The sequence below is a fragment of the Mauremys mutica genome, unplaced genomic scaffold (assembly GCF_020497125.1).
Source record: "Mauremys mutica isolate MM-2020 ecotype Southern unplaced genomic scaffold, ASM2049712v1 Super-Scaffold_100221, whole genome shotgun sequence".
In the NCBI taxonomy this organism is placed as follows: Eukaryota; Metazoa; Chordata; order Testudines; family Geoemydidae; genus Mauremys; species Mauremys mutica.
In genome coordinates, this window is record NW_025423291.1 from 490,817 (window position 1) to 510,926 (window position 20,110).

Consider the following 20,110-nt stretch of genomic DNA (forward strand, 5'->3'; position numbering starts at 1 on the left):
CGTTAAATTGTGTCCACACTACCCTAAATTCGACCCAGCAAGGCCGATTTCAGTGATAATCCCCTCGTCAAAGGTGGAGTAAAGAAATTGATTTAAAGAGCTCTTTAAGTTGAAAAAAAGGGCTTCGTCGTGTGGATGGGTCCAGGGTTAAATCGAGGTAACGCTGCTAAATTCGACCTAAAGTCATAGTGTAGACCAGGCCTTAGAGGGATTTTATAGCTACTGGCTGGCTGGCTGGCTGGGTGCCCACCTACCCTTTCATTGATCACACTTGGTAACTACTAAGCAGAAGCACAGAATCATAGAGTGATTTGCTGAGTCTCCTGCAGGCTTCCTAACGGCACAGCAGGGCTGCTCTTGGTTCTGTACAATGGTGTTTTGTTTAGCAGGGACTTCCAGCTATTTGGCCGTGGGAACTCTGGACACCCTGTCTTAGCTGTGTATGGCTGTATTGCTTGTAGATTTATATATTCTGTATTGATGTTACCAAATGGAGTATTTTGTAGCTGTCTGCTATAATTTGTTTAACTTGTACGAAATATGAATATGCTCCCTCAGACTTAGCCACCTGCCTTTCACACACGCGCTGCTCCTCACTCTCTGGGGTGGGAACAAGCCACCAGCATGTGTCCCCATTGGATTTTTTTTATTTAATTACTTCTCATTGTTAAATTATTTATGAGTGTTTTTAAAATTTCATTGCAGTGCGTTTTCTTCCTGCCACTGTCACCTGGCAGCTCAGGGATGTGAGATTCTCCTCCATTGCGTTTCTGCCTATGGAAAAAGAAGAGAGATCACACCTCAGTACTTTTGGAAATAAAAGCAACCTGGAAACAAACCAGCTGTCTCCTCCGTGTGCAGTTTGTGTCTCTTTTGCTGCAGTTGATGTGTGTGCAGCATGTGTGGTGCACAGGGGCACTGTGTGCTCACATGGGAATTCACCACCCTTGGTGCAGGATTTGACTTGTTCCTGGAGTGAATGTAGCACTGTGGAGAGTCAGGCACAGGCTGCATGACCCCCTCCCTTTATCCTTGGTGCAGATACAGCTCAGGCAGCTCTACTGCAACCTCCCATCCTGCTGTCCTCCACCATCATCTGCACAGCCCACCTGTCAGGGCAGGAGGGGAATGTCCCTCCATGGATCCTGGTTCTCAGATGGGACTGCCCTGGGATGGGGGTGTGGCTGCATCCATCAGGTCACCAGACTGAGCCTTCTAATATCCTTGGTGATTGTTCCCAAGATCCAGGACTTTGTGCACAAACAAACAAACATCTCTCATCTTCCTGGTTGAAAATAAGGCTGTTCTCTTGCAATATACAGGAAAGAAGTAGATTTGCACCCCAGATGGGACTTGAACCCACAACCTGTGGCTTCAAAAGCCAATGCCTTATCCATTAGGCCACTGGGGCTCTAATATACAGCTGCTGAAGAACTGGAAATTCCCTCTCATAAATGCACATTCCTCACATTTGTTTCAACACTAAATAGCCCCTTTATGTGCCTTAGAGAAATGTCTGCATCCCCTGGCAGCGAGGCAACTGGGCAGGTGGCTGACAGAGCTGAGCACCACCTTTCTGCCAGCCATCTTTAGAGAAGAACCCCACCCTAGAGTCACCCCTCCCTCCTTCAGCACCTCCACGGCTGTGGCTCTGAGTGGCAGTAGGATGATTAGGGGGTGAATCCAGGGCTGGAAGGGGGGTAAGGTCGGCCTGTAAGGAGTAACCAGGTGGGGCAGACCCAGGGGGAGGCTGTGGGCTGCTGGTCTGTTGTTGGGATCCGAGCTCTAGATCAAAGCTGCACAGCGACCTGACACCCAGGGTTATAGGGCCGACACAGTGACCCCCTTACTGGCCTCGGTGAGCCCCAAACCCTTGTTACTAAGGGCATTGAGGAGTCTCTGTCCCTTAATAACTTCTGGGAGCTCCCCAGCAGGCTGCGGGCGTCAGCCACCTCCTGCCACACAGGTTAGACTCTTGGTGCTGTGTCAGCCGCCCCCTCACTGAAGGCCCAGTGAAAGAAGAAGGAGGCCCAGTGCTGGCAGAAAGGGGTTTTGATTGATCACCTCTGTGTTATGGGCACAGGACGCTTCCACTGTGTCACTCTGCTGGCTTTTCTTCAGCAGCGCCTAGCGGTCCTGGCTCCAGGCTAGTGCCTGGTGAGCTCTGGCACTGGCAGGAAGCGCTGCAGGGTGCTGGGCAGGGGCCCTGGCAAACCAGCTGCTGGTAGGTGTCTCTGTGGTATCATGGGTCAGTGAGTTCAGCTGTTAATGGAAAGGAGGGGGGGTTATGCTCCCCCAGGGATGCCACTGAAGGCTCCTTGTGGGCTCCTCAAGGTCTGCTGGGAGCCGTGATGTTCCCCTTTTGCCGCCTCGAAGGCTCCCTCTTGGACACACTGGGTTCACCTGCTGCCTACAAGAGTTTGGGGGCCGCGCTGCAAAAGCCCATCTCCCAGCAGCCATGCCAGAGCCTCAGGTTTAATCCTCAAGGCCGAGCACAAAACTTTCAGCCGGGATCATTTCGCTCCCTTCCCACCTCCGCCCAAGCGGCAAGGGAGAAGCGGAAGAGACAGGCCGGCTCAAAGACGCCTCCCTCCCTCTTCCCTGTACGCTGTGCAAGGCTCTTGGCCTGCCTCATGCCTCGTCAGGAAAGCACGGCCATGCGGCCCAAGCCTGAGTCACGTCCGCAGCCTGGCCCGCCCCGCCCCGGCTGACAGCGCGCAGAGCCACGCGAGTCAATGGCAGGTCGAGTCGGGAGCCTGGGCTCTTTCCCCTGACATCCACACACACAGCGCTGCCTAGCGCCCCCAGAGCCTCCCTCGTGTTCTCCCGCAGCAGCCGCCTGCCAGTGTGGGTGGGAAAAGGGGACCAGGAAGCACTGCAGCCTCATTCTGGGACAGGAGGCCCTCGCCACGCCCAGGCCTGCCTCTTGCCTTCAGCCCAGGCAGCCAGAGGTGCCGGGGAGCTCCCTGGCAGGCCGCCGCTTCGCCTCAGCCACCTCTTGCCTCATGGCCTAGGCTCTTGGGGCTCTGCTGGTCAGAGGTGGCTGCAGCTCAGTGTTGGGTGAGGCTCCCTTGGCTGCATCACCTCCTAACCGCGTCTCTGTCTCCCTGCAGGTGACCCTGCAGCACTCGGCAAACATCCGCAAGATCGTGGGGCGCTTTGAGCATTGGGCAGGCAGGGGCCAGGGGCCCAGCTTCCCCCCCCCCCGCCCACGAGAATGGGACCCAGCACCCCCTACTTTTTACAGGGATTAAAGGGGGGCAAATCAGAGGAGGGGGGTGGCCAGGGTCTGAGCAGGGGTTGGAAATTGACTGGTTGGGGGGTCAAGCAGCTGGAGGCAGAGTTAGGAGAGGGGCTGAAGGGCAAAGTCAGGGAGGGGGGAAGGAGCCGGAGTTCAGCCCAGGGGGAGGCGCTGCCAGAGGGTTAAACCCCGGCACAGGCAGGGGCAGAGGGGTAACAGTTACCCCGGGGGGCTGAGACTCCAGTGTTTGCAAAAACAGGGTGGGGGGAGCAGAGGGGCTTTTCTATTTCCCCTCCCACAGGCAGCACCTCTCAGCATGGGCTTCCCAGGGCTGGGCTCTTAAAGGCACAGGCATCCCACTGCCTAGACACTGCAGCTCCTCTCTGATGTAACCTACTGAGGTGCTGCAGTAGGAGACTCAATTCAGTGAAACCGGGAATTCCCTATACGCCCCCCAGCCAGGGGGCTGTGCACCCCTTCCCCGAATTTCCCCAACACCCCGCCCCCCAGTGGTCAGGTAGTTACATGCAGCGCTGCCAATGTTGTCACTGTTTGCAAATCTGAATGGAAATTACAACGTTAATACACACTTCAAAAGCAGCCAGGGCCGGCTCCAGACCCCAGCGCGCCAAGCGCACGCTTGGGGCAGCATCCCGCGGGAGGGCGGCAGGCGGCTCCGGTGGACCTCCCACAGGCGTGCCTGCGGGAGGTCCACCGGAGCCACGGGACCAGCGGACCCTCTGCAGGCACGTCTGCAGGAAGTCCACTGGAGCCGCGGGACTGGCAACCGCCAGAGCGCCCCCCGCGGCGTGCCGCCCTGCTAGAGCCTCCCCTGAAAGCAGCTCCAACATATGAAAAATACTTGTACCTGAGAAAGTATAATCCGTTTGAAAAGTCTGGTTTCCTCACCCAGCTGTTGTGTTTGCTGACAGTGTCGGTGCATTGGCTTCAGCAATGTTGGCCAACTTTAGAATTTCAAATGATGATTTGGAAGCAAGGTGTGAATGAGCTCTCCCCTGACAGCTACTGATGAGCCAGGGTTGGGGGAGGCTTTGGGACCAGACTCTATTTACATGAACTCACCTACTCTACTAAGGTATCCAGCAGACAGAAGTGGGCTGTTTTTGCTCTAGGTGGGCACCAGCTGAAGCAGCAAGAATCCCAACCATCAGGGTAGCAAGCTCTAGAGCCCCAACCCATTATGGCCATCCCAGCCAGAGACCTGGCTGTAGGAGGTGTGAATCACCCAGCAGGAGGGGGGAAGACTGCTTCTTGCACAGCTGGAGACAGGGAAATTGAGCACTGTGAGCTCCAGGGCTTTACCACAAACCAACACAAGGTCCCACTGAGATTTGAACTCAGATTGCAGGATTCAGAGTCCTGAGTGCTGCCCGTTACACCATGGGACCAGCTCAGGCTGCCTTCTCTGCACATCGGTGACCCTCATGGGGCCGGCTTGTGTAAGGGGCTCTTGGCCCTTTACTAAAACTTAGTGTGTGTGGGGAGGGGAGGGGATTGGTTGGCTAGTTCCCAGCACCAATAGAAGGGGGAAGGATCAATGGGAAATCAGGCCCCTGAGACAGTGTCTGTGTGTGTTGGGGAAGAGTGAGTGTGTTTAGGTAGGTAGGAGCGGATCATTATTATCCCTCCTTGAAAGAGGGAGAAGCTAAGGCTGAGAAAGGAGAATTGACTTGGCTTAGGTCACACAGCCAGTCAGTGGCAGAGTAGGAAATAGGACTCAAGAGCCCTGATTTTCAAACTAACCATCGGATCTTGAATTTCAGACATTGAATGACCTGAATAAAGTGCTCTCAGATGAGCTCCACACCAACAACAGTGCACAGTAATTGTTCAGCAAGTATTTGAGGAGAACTGCAATGTTAGAGAGAATCATGAACTGCTCAGAGACCATTAATGCAGAGAAGCAGCAAAATTCATCAAACATATGACTGGTTCTGACTTATTTCCTTAGTCTTAAAAGAGAACAAGAAGAACCTGAGTCTCCTCCCTGTCAATAACCCCCTGCTCAGCCAATCAGGGTAGAGACTGAGGACTAGAAGCTGAGGGTTCTCACCAGAGAGCCCAAAGGATGGCCCAGGTCACCGGTGGGGATCATTGCCCGAGCACTATTTCAGCTCCACATTTTTGGGTGGACCTCCCACAGTGAGAGCTGCAGAGCACTCCCCCGCAACACATACACACACACACACACACCCCTCCTGGTGTTGGGCGGGGTAAAGGAGAAAGGACAAAAGAAGCAAGAGACGAAGAGAAAGGAGGGAAGGATGGATCGAGGAAAAGGTGAAACAAAAAGGACAAACCCTAATGACCCCAGTGATTCTAAGGGACAAAATCCCAGATGCGGAATAAAATTCTGCCTCCTTAAGCTCGTGTTTTCCATGCCTAGAATTCAACTGTCACCAGATGGATCAGACTGAACAGGTTTCAAACCTCGAGGAGGCTCTTACCTTCTAAACAGGGACGTCTGTTTTCTAGTAAAATCACGAAAAGGGAAGGAGAAAACTCGAAAGAGGTTCCTCCTGGTGCTCACGTACGTGAACCCGAATACTCTCTCAGTCCTCAGAGAGAGACCTGGAGAAGGAGACTTGCTGAAGCAAAGCCACAGGGGTCTCTGAGGTTTCCCTGGCCCCTCGCCCCTGTCCTGCCTGGCTGATGTCAGCATCTCTCTGTGAGGTCACCACCTCCCCACCACCTTTGACCAATAGTCTGAGGTCCTGCAAAAGGCCTTTGTGATGTCACTGCCACACCCCTCCCTTGCTGTGCTAATGTCCTGCCCCTGGCCAGGCACTGTGGAGGTTTGAGCTACTCCCTGTGGATCACCCCACTCAAGGAGCGTTCGTTCTAGGCAGCAAGCCGGCTAGACAGGGAAACATCAGACGCTGCTCCCAATGCTACACTCAGTTTTTCAGGCTTATCACAGGCCTCCTGTATGACACGTTCGTTCTAGGAAACAAGCCGGTAGTTTTGGATCATCTGCACATTTTGTCAGCTCACTGTTTTTTAGATCGTTTATGAATATGTTGACTTGTCCTGATCCCAGTACAGACACCACTAGTTACCTGTTTCCATCCTGAAAACTGACCATTTATTCCTACCCTTTGTTTCCTATCTTTTAACCAGTTATTGATCCACGTGAGGACCTTCCGGAGGTGAAAGTAAGCCGGTATGTTCCGGTATGGGGTACCGGCAAGAGCCGATACGCTGTGCCAGCCCGGTCCGGTTTCCCCAGGCTGGTGATTTAAAGGGCCCAGGGCTCCCTGCAGCGGCCAGAGCCCTGGGCCCTTTAAATCACCTTCCTCGCCCCCCTGCCGGAGCCCCAGGGAGCAAATCACTGCCATGGATACTGCTCTCTCCCGCTCTGCCAACACAGAGCAGGGGCGGCAGAAGCTTCCTTACAGTGGGGGGGGGCACCGTTGTCCAAACTGTGGCACCCCCATGACACCCCTTCCCTAAGGACCCCCACTCACACCACCTCTCCCCCCGAGGCCACACCCACAGACGCCTCTTCCCCAAGACTGCACCCTCCCCCCCCGCATCATTTGTCCTTACAGCCAGTAAAGAGTGGTGGGGCCATGGCCCTCTAAACCCCCTGTTCCAGCACCCCTGACACCGAGCTAAGCAGGCAGCAGTGTGTGTGTGTGTGTGTGTGTGTGTGACAGAGAGTGCTGTGCTGAGCTGAGCCAGTGAGAGAAGGGGGCTGATGTCGGGGCTGTCCCCTGCCTGAGGACTGGTTGCTTCCAGCAGCTGTCTGAACTTAGAGACAGTGTGCGACACACTCACTCTTCCGCAACGCACACACTGTCTCTCCCCCCCACACACACACGGTATCTCCCGCACCACACACACTGCAGTTGGAAAGCAACTGGCAATCTAGTAGGATACCCATGGACCAATGGGATAGAGAAACCTGCATCATGTGATGCTGTACCAGCCCGTGACACATTGCAAACCCTTCCCAAAGCACCCTGCAGCCAGCTGCAGAGTGGGATAGCTACCCACAGTGCACTGCTCTCTGTGGCGAGACAAGAGATGCTAGCATGGATGTGCTCTGGTGACACAGGGGAATAGGGTGGACATACAACAGCTGTTCAATTAAAACACTTTAACTAAAGCCACCTTATTCTTTCATGTAGACATACCTTAAGAGTGAGACAAGGCCCAGCTCCATTGAAACTAAAGAACCACAACTTCCTGCGTAGTTGGCAAGATTTGAACCTACACAGGGAGACCCCGATGGATTTCTAGCCCATTGCCTTAACCACTTGGTCACAACTACTTGCTGGATAGGGGGGCTCTCACTACACTCTAGTTCTGTTCTCACTGAGTGATCAATTCCAGTTGTTTCCTCAAACCAGCTTCCACAACACACACACTGCTGTGCCCTTGTGTAAGTGTGTCCATGGCTGAACTGCAAGAATTCCTGCTCCTTTCCCTTCTGGCTGGAGCATGAGGAGAGTGTGTTTGTGGTTAATGACGTTGCTGTAGCTTGTTGTCCATTTCCTGCCTTGATCATTCAGACAGTCCCTTTCCCATCATATCCCCAGTACATCAGTGACTGCAATAGCAGGGAGCAGGTTTTCTCTGGGGCACTGAGCTTTGCCAGGGGGTTGGTGGCTCCTTTCTTTCCTCACCCTGGAGTAAACTCAGCTTTTTATTCCATCCTTGATGTTTCAAGGAATAACAACAGATGACCAAAGAAAGAGGTGGGCAGGGTGGGTCTCAGGGGAGGGGGCAGAGAGGTGTGGGTGATGGACAGGGTGAGTCTCAGGGGAGGGGGCAGAGAGGGGTGGGCGATGGGGAGGGCAGGTCTCAAGGTAGGGGGCGGGCAGCAGGCAGACCTTGGGGTAGGGGGTGGAGAGGCGCGAGGAGGCCCTGGGGGAGGAGAGGAGCAAGTGACCAGCAGGCCTCAGCCAAAGAGCAGGGGTGGGAAGTGGCCAAACGGGAGTGAGGGCGGAGCACAGGTGGGGCCTCGGAGGGAGGAGAACGAGGGAAGGGGGTGGAGGGGGGGCCCAGCACCACGGTCTGGGCAGGGGCCGCCCACAGGATTCAGGGGGCCTGGGGCAAAACAATTTTGGGGGCCCCTTCCATAAAAAAAAGTTGCAATACTATAGAATCCTGTATTCTCCTGGGGGCGGCCCCTGCCCAGACCGTGGTGCTGTCCCCCCACTCCACCCCCTTCCCTCGTTCTCCTCCCTCTGAGGCCCCACCTGTGCTCCGTCCTCACTCCCATCTGGCCACTTCCCACCCCTACTCAGCCTCTCCTCGTAAGTCCCCTGCCCCCTAATAATTTTTGTTGCCCTTCCCTAGACTCTCTCCAATTTGTTTCTGTAGTGGGGGGGGGGCGGGAAACTGGACGCAATGCTCCAGGTGTGGCCTCACCAGTGCTGACTAGAGGGGAATAATCACTTCCCTCGATCTGCTGGCAACGCTCCTACTAATCCAGCCCAATATGACCAGTTACCCATATTGAATGCAGACACAGCAACATCTGATACATTGGTTCCTGTCCATTCAGGAGGTTATTTCCCACCTATTCATAAATAATGAAGCTGCTCTAAGCGGAGGGGAGAGAGCTGTCCTGTCCGTGTAGTTAACCCATCTCCCCGAGAGGTGGTAGCTATGACAGTGGGGGGAAGCTATGCTGGTGTGTGTACAAGCTGTAGTGTCTACATGTGTATATAAAGTTTAATCAAACCCCATTTTTAAAACCCCTGTGGTCTGGGAATAGAAAAGGAGCTCGCTGAGGCAGAGCCCGTCCTTCAAAATCCTTAAGATCACGGACTTGCCTGTGTAAATGTCATGGGGGTATAGCTCAGTGGTAGAGTGTTTGACTGCAGCTCAAGTGGTCCTTGGTTCAAATCCAAGTGCCCCCTTACAAGCCTGTTTCTTCAATAAAAATAATTCCATTTCTAGTATGCTCAGGAGTTCTACTATATAGGGATTCCTGAAATGAATGGACACACTCAATGTTTTCCTGTGCAAATGCATAAACACCTAGCAAACGTCCCCCAGCAGAAATCACTTTCAATCCTCTAAGTGTCTTGGTTTGTTTTCATCACTGAAACAAAGACACATGAAGACACATTTGCAGGTCCTTGGCCTCCATGGGCTACAATGTGCAGAAGAACAAGAACCACATCCACTTGGGAGGCATGGACTAGTCTGTATTACATTTGGTAAGTAAGTTGCCATTGGGACTGAAAACTCTACTGGAGGTGGACAGGAGCCTGTTACAAAACTAAAATAACCAAGATTTACCAAACTCCCTGTTACACATTCAATCCTCTCTTTGTGCACACGGCATCAACTGGGGCTCTAATAAATGGCAGCCTTCCTTTAACACAGATCGTTGTTCCTTGTGACTTTCAGATACATTCGAATGGCAGCTGTTCAGGGGTCATGTGCTGCTAGTTCATGAGCAGCAGCAGAGTCTCTGTACGTTACCAACTGTAGAGCTGGGTGTGTCTGCATCCAAGTAACTGCAGAGTCAGTGTAGTACCAGACAGTTAATTGCATAGTCTCACTTTCTGGTCTCATTGATCATTTGGGTAGAAACAGCAATGGTTTGGTGGGTTTTGTTTGTTTTTTCTCCCTTCGTTTTCTCCTAAGGAATGTGTGATCTTGAGCACGATAGTTTAAGTTCCCTGTGGGTCAGGAAAATTCCATCTCTTTGAAATAGCTGGGGAAGTGACCTGTTTGTATAACGTAGAATAAAGGAGCTTTTGTAAAGCAGTTTCATCTTTAAATATGGTGGGATAAAAATAGTAAGTTTTGCAGCCAGACACCAGGCCAGGATCAACTGATGGGGCCAGGATCAATTAATTGCAGGAGAAACAAACTCTTGGGAAGTAGATGTAATTTGTCCCCAAACCTTTCCTTGTTCTCATATGCTATCAGGGATTCTCTTCTAGAGGGCAGAGTTATCTGGGCATGTACCATCACTCTGTATTCCCTGTTTTTCCAGAGTTTGAGTTTTACTGAACTCGATGTTCTGGAAGGTAAGAGATAGTCACAGTCAAAGTTAACTCTCTGTTAATAAAGGCTGTTGTTAGTGACAAATAATGAGACTAATTCCTCACTGCGGTAATTCCACTGACTTCAGTGTACTCTTTCTCCATTTCTAGTTCCAAAAAAAATAAGCAAATTAAAACAACCTTGAGAACTAAAATACTGTGAGAAAGTGGAAATTTTAGTAGCTCAAATAATTCAGTTTCTTCTGTGTCTTGTGCGTGTGTAAATGGCACAGCATGTTAATTTATAAGCACATCTTTCTTAACTTCTTTAAATATTCTGTAGTACATTGACTAGATCAAGTGGGTTGTTCAATGCAGTGAGGTTTTCATGCATTACCCAAAACATATTTTTCATATTGTGTAAATTAACACAACTCATTGAACACAAAATTGTGTTTTTCATGCTGTGAACTGTGTTGGTAGCTCAAATTAATAGGTTTATTTTCTCTCTCTCTTTCTCTCTCTGTGAGGCACAACAAAATAATTTAGTGATGCTGAAAATGTTCCCTTCTCCTCCAGAACTGCCTTGGAATCACCTTCCCTTTGTAGATTAATCTGCCCCTGTGTCTCTACAAGGAAAATATAGTTTCTATGAAAAAAACACATTTTTTTAATTAAAGGGACTGAGACAGAATAGGTTACTCAGACATAGGTTAGGGGTTTGTTATAGAAATGGGTGGGTGAGATTCTGTGGCCTGCGTTGTGCAGGAGGTCAGACTAGATGATCATAATGGTCCCTTCTGACCTTAAAGTCAATGAGTCTATGAGAATAGCCACATGATGGTGACACATCAGGAATGCAAAGCAACAAGTTCCTGGTTTGCACATTGATGGTGACAAGGGATTGGACTCGACTCCCCTCTTTTCACAGACACATTTGTTTTATTCTCTGAGGTCAAACATCAGTTTAAATGTTGTACTTAGTCCTCTGCCTTGTAGCTTCAACAGCTGCAGATGCAAGATGAGTTACTGCAGCCTAGACCTTGTGTCCGTGTTTAGGTGGTTTTCACCTAAACGTTCAAGCAGCTCATAGTAATGTGCCGAGCTCCCCAAGTCCCACTGACAGCTGAGCTCTTCCTGCCCACTGAGCCCAGCCCAGACAGTGGGTGGGGGGTGAGTTTGTACCCAAATAACTGACAGAGCCAAGCAAGGAGCAAAGAAATGTTTGCTTCGGTCACTAGGTCTGTGTTTCTATTGCTCGTTTGCTCTCTCCCCTTCCCTGATAAGGAGCAATGGTAAGAGAAGAAGAGGTTAAACCATGTGCTAGGTGGTGGCTGGGTTTGGATGACAAATTTAAAACCATCTCAGCGCTCTCTACTGTGATACTGACACCATCAGATTCTCATCTTTCACTCACACTTCATTAATAACAGTTTCCCTGAACTACTTTGCTGTGATTATTTCAATGGCTCCTACACCGATACCTGCTGTCCCTTCTGGCTGGTTAATTGCACTATTTGGAACCTGCTCCTAAAATTACACCCTTCCTGGGAGCAAGATTCAAAACTGCCCAAGGAAACCCCATTGGGTTTCAAGGGCAGCCCAGGCAGGGTGGCAAGGGGACAGCCCAGGGATCTCAGAGCTTCTTCTTCCTCACAGAGAGAAGGTAAAGGGGGGCCACTAGTTATGACTCCTGGGTTTTAGTCCTGGCTGTGGGAGGAAAGGGGTGTTTAGTGGATTAGAGTTGGGGGCTTAGGAATCAAAGAGGAAACATCTCCCTTTTCAGCTTCAATGCACATTGAACAAGAACATGGCTTCTCATCTCTTCGGTTTCAGAGGAGCAGCTGTGTTAGTCTGTATCCTCAAAAAGAACAGGAGTACGTGTGACACCATAGAGACTAACAAATTTCTTAGGTTCTGTTGCCATCATGTGGCCATTTCATTTCACTTCTTATTGTTAAAAGGTCTGGGTACTTCAATGAGGCTAATCATCTAGTGGAAGAAGCTCTGCAAGGGACGTGGTTAATTCCCCATCACTGCTCTGTGTAAATGAAGACCACAGCTCTTGCTGCAAGACACCTGTTGTGTGGGTGTCCCTGTTCCCCCTTCAGAACCTCTGGTACATGGTGCTTCCCTCCACCCAGTTAAAGATCCCCATCATGTGGGTGCTCCCATCCAGGATCTCTGGTGGGTGTCTCTGTCCCCCACCCCATGAACTAGCTCCCGTGTGTGGTTTCCCCTGCCTACCCCCATCTGGGATCTGTGGGTGTCGCTGTTCCCCTTTTTAAGATTCGTGTTGCTTGGGTGCGTCCCTCCCCCCAAGTCAGAATCCCCAGCGTGTGGGTGCTCCCATCCCCCTCTGCAGGCTGTGTCTGTATAAAAAGAGACTGTGTCTCACTGCCTTGCCCAGGCTACACTGCAGGGGCTATTCACAGCTGTGATCCCACTACTGATCAGCACAGGAGTTTTGACCTGCTCTGTTTCTGACCTGGTTCACCCCTCCTTAGGCAACCTGGAGACCCCAAGCTTCCCCAGGATCACCATATTGATGCTGAACTTAGTGTGGACACCTGATTGGCACAGCTGGCTGCAGCCCAGAACTCCTGAGCTCAAGCGATCCACTGGCCTCAGCCTCCCTAGAAGCTGGGATCACAGGCACCAGCCACAGGGCCCGGTTGGTTACAGGGTCGCCCGCTTCCAACTTCAGGCTTAGCCTGGGAGCTCTGTGCTCTGAGCGGGTGGAAGTGGAGCCTGGAACTGAGCTGACGCACTGAGGGTCATGGAGGTGAAAACACGGGGCACAGATCTTTGAGCACAACCCTCATCCTGAGGAATGGGAGGGGGGGCTGCATAAAGAGAGACCGGCTCTCCCTGGCGGGGCTGCAGCGGCTCTTCACAGGGGCAGTCCCACTGTCTATTGGTACCAGAGTTTTGAAAGCCTCCTTTCCTGGGCGGGCTCCTCTCTCCCTAGGGGGAACTGGCAGCCCCAAACTTCCCAGAAACCAGCATAGCGAGGCCAGCCTGAGCCCAGACACCTGCTCAACACCCCGAGGTGCAGCCCTGAACTCCGGCAATCAGCTACGCTCAGCTGCCCACCCAACAAGCGTCACACGCAGGAGCCTTCGTGCCCCACGTGTTCAGCTCCCTCCCAGCGCCAGCTTTAAACTCCGCTGCTCAGTTCTAAGCTTTGGCCACACGGGGGCAGCCTGGAGCTCAGCCAACACCTCCCGTTGCTGGTTGCGTTTCCCGCTCCTCGTGGCAGGTTCACACCGCGCAGGCAGATCCCTGAATCGGAGCTGAACCGTTCCCCAAATCCAGCGCTTTAGCAGCAGCTTTGCTACGAAAGTGCTGACGTCCCCAAGTAAAGTAAGAGCCAGAGCGCTGTGTCCAGGATCTTCTATTGGGCCCCTCACCGTGGTGTCTGACAGGCACAAGGAGAAACCAGGGAAATGTTTTCATGGCGTTTAAGGGCAGAAGGGGCCATTAGCTCAGCTAGTCTAACCTCCGAATAAAACAGAATTACACCATGACACATATTGATCCCACAGACCTTAGATAGATCAAAGCGTTTCAGCCCTCAGGAAGGAGGCTAAACTGGGTACCAGAGGCAGCGAAGAAGGGGCCCCCAAGGCAATGGCAGGGAACTGACGAGGTGAAATATGCCCAGATGATCCCAGCAGGCGACCCACCCCCATGCTGTAGAGGTGGGAGTCCCTGTTCCTCCTGCCCTTAAGAATCTCTGGTGGTAAGTGGGTGCCCCCAGTTCCCCAGATAAGAATCCTCCATGTGGTTTCCCTGGCTTCACCTCCAGATAAGAACATTGTGTGGAGGGAGTGGGAGGAAGGTTGTCTGGCAGATATGTGAAGGGGGACTGTGTCTCCCTGTCTGGCCCAGGCTCCTTGGAGGAAGTGATCTCAGTGTGTCTGGCTGTCTCCATTCCTCCCACCCATAAGAATCCCTGGTGTGTTGGTGCACCCTAGACCATTAAGGATCTCTGGTGGGTGGGTGTCTCTCTCCCCCTAGTCAGGATCTCTGGGGCGTGGCTGTATAAAAAGAGACTTTGACTCACCCAGGCTGGGCTGCCATCATGGAGCAGACCAGGTCCTTCTGTGGAGGGTTTGCGTTCCTCCAGGGACGTGATCTCAGTGTGTGTGGGTGTCCCTGTCCCTTCAACCCTTAACAATCCCTGGTGCGTGGGTGCGCTGGGCCCCATTACAATCCCCTCTGTCTTACCCCCCATGAGGGATCTGTCTTACCCCCCATGAGGGATCTGGTGGATGTGGGTGTTCTCCACGCTACTGTGTGGTTCCCCTGCCCCCATCTAGGCTCTGTGGTGTGTGGGTGTCGCTGTTCCTCTTTTCAAGATCCGTGTTGCTTGGGTGTGTCCCTCCCCCCAAGTCAGATTCCCCAGCGTGTGGGTGCTCCCATCCCCCCATCCAGGCTCTGTGGAGTAGGGGTGTCTAAAAAGAGACTGTGTCTCACTGTCTTGCCCAGGCTACACTGCAGGGGCTAGTCACAGGTGTGATCCCACTACTTATCAGCACAGGAGCTTTGACCTGCTCCATTTCTGACCTGGGCCGGTTCACCCCTCCTTAGGCAACCTGGAGACCCCAAGCTTCCCCGGGATCACCATATTGATGCTGAACTTAGTGCAGACACCTGATCGGCACAGCCCCCTGTTATATCCTTGGGGCAGCCGGTGTAGGAAGCAATCACTTGAGGCCAGAGAGCAGGCAGCTAACCAAAACCTCCATTTTATTTACATATATACAGAGAGCTCCCTCAGCTGGTTGAAACCGGTTGAGCTAACCCATAATAATCTAACTCAGTTGCCATAGCAACAAAACCATGACAACCAAATACACAACACCCCCTGCAGCCCAGAACTCCTGAGCTCAAGCGATCTGCCAGCTTTAGCCTCCCCAGGCGCTGGGATCACAGGCACCAGCCACAGAGCCCAGCTTGCTTTGCAGTTTGGCAGCTGGAGCTTTAAACTCTGCTTGTGAGCTCTGTGCCTTGGCCAGACGGGGACAGCCTGGAACTGGGAAATGCTCCTGCTCCCCCCGCCCCCCTCTCATGTCGAGCTGCAGGCACCGCTGTCCTCCCAGGTAAGATCCCGGATGTTTTGGTGCCCCCTTTCCCAGCCCAGGTGTCCGGGTACCTCTGCCCCCCATACAGAATCCTGGGTGTGTGGGTGTCCGTCCCTCTGCAGAGGATCCCGGAGTGTGGATGCCCTTGTCCCCCCCTACAAGATCCTGGGTGTGTGGGTGCCACTCTCCCCCGCAGTAGATCTCTGGTGGGTGGGTCCCCAGGGTGTGAGTGCTCCCAGCCCCCGATACAGGCTGGGGGGGTATAACAGGCTCTCCCTGTCCTGCCCAGGCGGTGCTACAGCAGCTGTTCACAGGGGCAGCAACCCCACTGTCATTCTGCAGCTTTAACCTGCTCCAGGGGTGACTTGCTTCCCCCTCCTTTGGGAGCCTGGGGACCCCGAACTTCCCAGAGTCACCTAATTGATGCTGAGCTGAGCTGTCCCTTGTGCAAAGCAGGAGGCCAAATTCCAGGGAAACAATGGACAAGCAGGGGGCCCTGGGCACATCCAGCCCTGGCCGTGAGATGTTCCCTCCCCTCTTTCTTTATGCCCCTGTTGTTATTTCATGGAATGTCTGGGATGGGGGAAAAGCTGAGTTCACTCCAGCTGGAGGGGGAAGAACCCTGAAAATCTCAGGCCCCAACTCCTGCTACCAGGATCACTGAGGTGCTGGGAATCTGCATGGGAAAGGGACGGTGTGAATTGTCAAGGTGGGGAATGAATAACAATCTACAACAAGATCCACCTCATTAATCACTGACACAGGCTAATCCTGCTGCAGATAGAAGGGAAACTGGGAGTGATTCTTTGCTGTTCAGCCATGGAAACAGTGACCCAATTGCACCACAGTGAATGTGCTGGGGAAAGCTGGACTTTAGAGGCAGGTGGAAAGAGCAGACCCTAGAAACACCTGGAGCTCCCCACAGCACTTCTGCCACCGGGGTCAGGTGTTGAGCGACTCACAGCGCCCCTCCCCTCCCATTACATTCCAGCAGGGGGTGGCAGCACCCCCCACCCAATGCAGGGGAGAGGGCTGAGTGTATCTCTGCACCCTGAGCCCAGGGCACCCACTCTCTCTGCCCCACACATCGAATCTGGCCTTGCAGCAGAGTGACCCCTAAGAACCAGCAACTTCCAGGACAGCAGATTTGGCCTCAGAGCAGGGAATGTGTCCCTCATGCTGCTTTTAGGCCACTGGGTGCTCTGGAAACAGGAGGGCTCTGAATGTAACCTATAGCACAAATGGCCCATCTGGGGATATAGCTCAGTTGTAGCGCACATGCTTTGCATGTAAGAGGTCCTGGGTTCAATCCTAGCATCTCCAGGTTCTTTTCACCCTGCTGCTTTGCTCATGCCCTGCAGGAGTTTCAATCCTGCTCAGTGAGGGGCAAGTGCCAATTGCATGGAAGGTCTGGGGGGGTTTCTGCTCCTAAGTCTCCTCTGCACATTTAAGATTCCCATCTGCTGTGCTGCTTGGGACAAGGGTAGATGAGAAGGGCAAATCCTCCAGCACTGGAGGGAAAGGTCCCATCTGCACAGACTAGACTTATTTCTTGTCTGGGCCCAATCTTTTCACCTGCTATAGCCCTTGTTCCAGCTCAGGTGGTAGCTAGGGGATGTCTCATGACTGCAGCATGTTTGTTCAGTTCCACCCTCTTATACAGCTTTGGTACAAGGCAGGAATCTTTTGTCTCTCTCCTGGGGAAAAGCCCCAGGTTTAAGATGGATTCCTGTACCAGGTGACATGGCCACATGTCCTGTGAGACCCCCAAGCCTTCATTCTTCCTGGCCTGACTCACAGATGGTGCAGGACAGAGCCATCTCCAGTCAATTGGCCTGGTTAATGGGAGCCATCAAGAGTCCAAACCACTATTAATGGCCCACACTTTGCATCATTACAACAGGACCTCAGAGTTATAGTTCATATTTCTAATTTCAGATCCAAGAATGATCGGTTCATACAATAGGATGAACACACACCGTAGATTATAAGCTTTGTAATGATACCTTACAAGAGACCTTTTGCATGAAGCATAGTCCAGTCACTTTATATTCACACTCATTAGCATACTTTCATAAAATCCTATGGAGTGCAACTTCACAGCAGGGAAAGGGTTTTACTGCGGCACCTGGGAGCAGTTGAGTTTCATGTTCAGGCTGTGGTATGAGTTCCTTCACGTTTCTCGTAAGCACACAGGGACCTTCGCGGGTGCTCTCGATACAGGAATGGCCCAGATATGATAAAGTGATGGGGATTGCATTTTCCTTTTTTATTTCTGTATTTCCAATGACATTTCTGTTTGTGATTTCATTTTGCTTTGTATAACTGTGTTTTCTCCTGGATTTGATATTTAACAAAAAAAAGAATACGGCCTCAGGGCACCAGATGGTGGAGCAGGCGGGGCTAGGACTGCTAAGAGAGCGAGAGTAGCAGGTTTTCTGTATAGTTTCCTGCCCTCATTTTTCTTGACTAGTTTCTCTTCTGTACGAAATTTGCTTTCTGTAGAATGTGAGCCTGGCTAGCTCAGTTGGCAGAGCGTCAGCCTTCTAATTTGAGGATCCAGGGTTCAAGTCCCTGGTGAGGTAAAGAAACACTTTCCCCCTGTGACATACCCAAAGAGTTTTAGAAGGACCCTCCTTGACTTTAGTTTTTCCTTTTCAGGACATGGCCTTTCCCAGGAAGGGCCCTTTAATGCCTGGGACTGAAGGTGCTACTGCCTCTGCTGTCCACTGGCCTCACAGTCTGGAGGAAGAAAGGACTCTGGGCCTGCAGCAAAGTGCTGTGTGCTGACTTTTTCAGCAAATGCAGGGCTGGCCAGAGAGGCATGTTCCCACTGAGTCCTCCCTGCCAGAAAAAATTGTCCCCACAGACAGGGGCGGCTCCAGGCCCCAGCATGCCAAGCGCATGCTTGGGACAGCAAGTCGCAGGGGGCGCTCTGCCGGTCACCGCGAGGGCGGCAGGAAGGCTGCCTTCGGCGGCATGCCTGTCAAGGGGCCGCTGGTCCTGCGACTTCGGTGGACCTCCCGCAGGCAAGCTGCCGAAGGCAACCTGTCTGTCGTGCTTGGGGCAGCAAAATGCCTAGAGCCGCCCCTGCCCACAGAGTCCTCCCTGCTGGAAGTCTACAGTAATCAACAGGTGCTCTGCTGGTCCCATGGTGTAAGGGCAGCACTCAGGACTTTGAATCCTGCAATCTGAGTTGAATTCTCAGTGGAATCTGAGAACAATTCCTGTGCCACAAATGCTGCTGGGTCTTCCAAAGCTCTATCTTGCTTTCTCAAAGGCCATGAAAGCCACTACAAAAGGTTTTTTTCTCCTGCTGATAATAGCTCACCTTAACTGATCACTCTCGTTATAGTGTGTATGGCAACACCCAATTTTTCATGTCCTCTCTGAGTGTGTGTGTGTATTTTCCGGCTGTATTTTCCACTGCATGCATCCAGTGAAGTTGGTTTTAGCCCAGGAAAGCTTATGCTCAAATAAATTTGTTAGTTTCTAAGGTGCCACAAGAACTCCTTGTTCTTTTTGCAGATAAATTAATGGAGGTTAAGTCCATGAATGGCTATTAGCCAGGATGGGTAAGGAATGGTGTCCCTAGCCTCTGTTTGTCAGAGGGTGGAGATGGATGGCAGGAGAGAGATCACTTGCTCATTACCTGTTAGATTCAGTCCCTCTGGGGCACCTAGCATTGGCCACTGTTGGCAGATAGGATGTGAGGTTGGATGGACCTTTGGTCTGACCCAGTATGGCCATTCTTATGTTCTTATGAAGGGAGGGGCAGAGCACTGGGACAGAGCTTCTGTAGTGTAGTGGTTATCACGTTTGCCTAACATGAAATAGGTCCCTGGTGCAGAAACATGTGGGTTTAATATTCCCAGCTCCTAGTGGCCTGTCCCTGCTGTTGTAGGAGCAGCAGTGATTTCTATGCTCAGAAGGTCTGTTATACTTCCCCTGCTCCCACTTTTGTCTCTTCTCCCTCTCTGAATGCCTGTGAAGTGGCTTTTCCCCTCCCGCTCCCTCCTGGGATGCTCGTGGGATGAACGGGCTGGTTGAAGAGCAGAAGAGCTCCCAGGTAGACAAGGTGTCTGGGACGCTAATTAGGCAGCACTCACACACCCAGAGCATGGACACTGCCCAAGGTGGAGTGTGACCAACCAGATGCAGCCAAGTCATCTCTAGTCGCAGGCCATGAGGTGCAGGCCCTTAAAAGGGGAAGGGGCCCTGTGCTCAGGAGAGCACTCACAAGCTTGTACCTCCAGTGAATGCCCTTTGCCCGGACCGCCTGGCCAGTGGTTCTCTGCGTTGTATTTCATTGTGCCTCAGGGAGACTTACCTTCATCGCACCATCCATAGCTGCGCTGTGGGACACTTACCTTGCAGAATCCTGACATCTCCAGTGCTGTGCCTGTCCTGAGAGCGTGAGTATGCACGTGTGATTGTGACACACACACACACACGCTTTTTCTTTTGAGCTTAGCTGTCAGTATAATAAATGTGCTGCTTTCTGGCAAACTCTGGTGGGTCATTAGTCCTCCCTACGCTTACCCAAAATTGGGCCAGCTAGTAACACCTGCGATAAACTCAACCCCTGCAGGATAGAGGGTGGTGAAATGAGCTGGGAAAAAGCCTTAGCATCATCAGGGGAAAGCTAGAGGACCTTGGCCAGTCACCTTTTGAAGCCTTGTGGCTTGGTCTCCTCTGCCCTTGGAGGTTGGCCTATGGCGGCCGGCTCTTCCTGCTGGCTTCCTTTGTGTGACTTGCCAAAGGAGGGAGTGAGGCAGGAATGGGGAAAAAGAGGAAAGTTGAGC

The 20,110-nt window shown here is 52.2% G+C and overlaps 1 long non-coding RNA gene and 4 other non-coding genes across 5 annotated transcripts; 2 read left to right on the forward strand and 3 right to left on the reverse strand.

The window, feature by feature from the left end:
* Positions 1 to 691: 691 nt before the first annotated feature.
* On the reverse strand, positions 692 to 5,746 carry LOC123360173. Its single transcript, XR_006575973.1, has 2 exons — positions 5,710 to 5,746; positions 692 to 774 (listed from the first exon to the last, which is right to left on the reverse strand). It is a non-coding gene; the product is annotated as an uncharacterized LOC123360173 (long non-coding RNA).
* Positions 1,339 to 1,411, reverse strand: TRNAQ-UUG. The gene has a single exon. It is a non-coding gene; the product is annotated as a tRNA-Gln (tRNA).
* On the reverse strand, positions 4,579 to 4,650 carry TRNAQ-CUG. The gene has a single exon. It is a non-coding gene; the product is annotated as a tRNA-Gln (tRNA).
* A 3,317-nt stretch (positions 5,747 to 9,063) lies between the features above and the next one.
* On the forward strand, positions 9,064 to 9,135 carry TRNAC-GCA. Its single transcript has one exon. It is a non-coding gene; the product is annotated as a tRNA-Cys (tRNA).
* Positions 9,136 to 17,817: 8,682 nt separating this feature from the next.
* Positions 17,818 to 17,890, forward strand: TRNAR-UCU. The gene has a single exon. It is a non-coding gene; the product is annotated as a tRNA-Arg (tRNA).
* Positions 17,891 to 20,110: the final 2,220 nt, after the last annotated feature.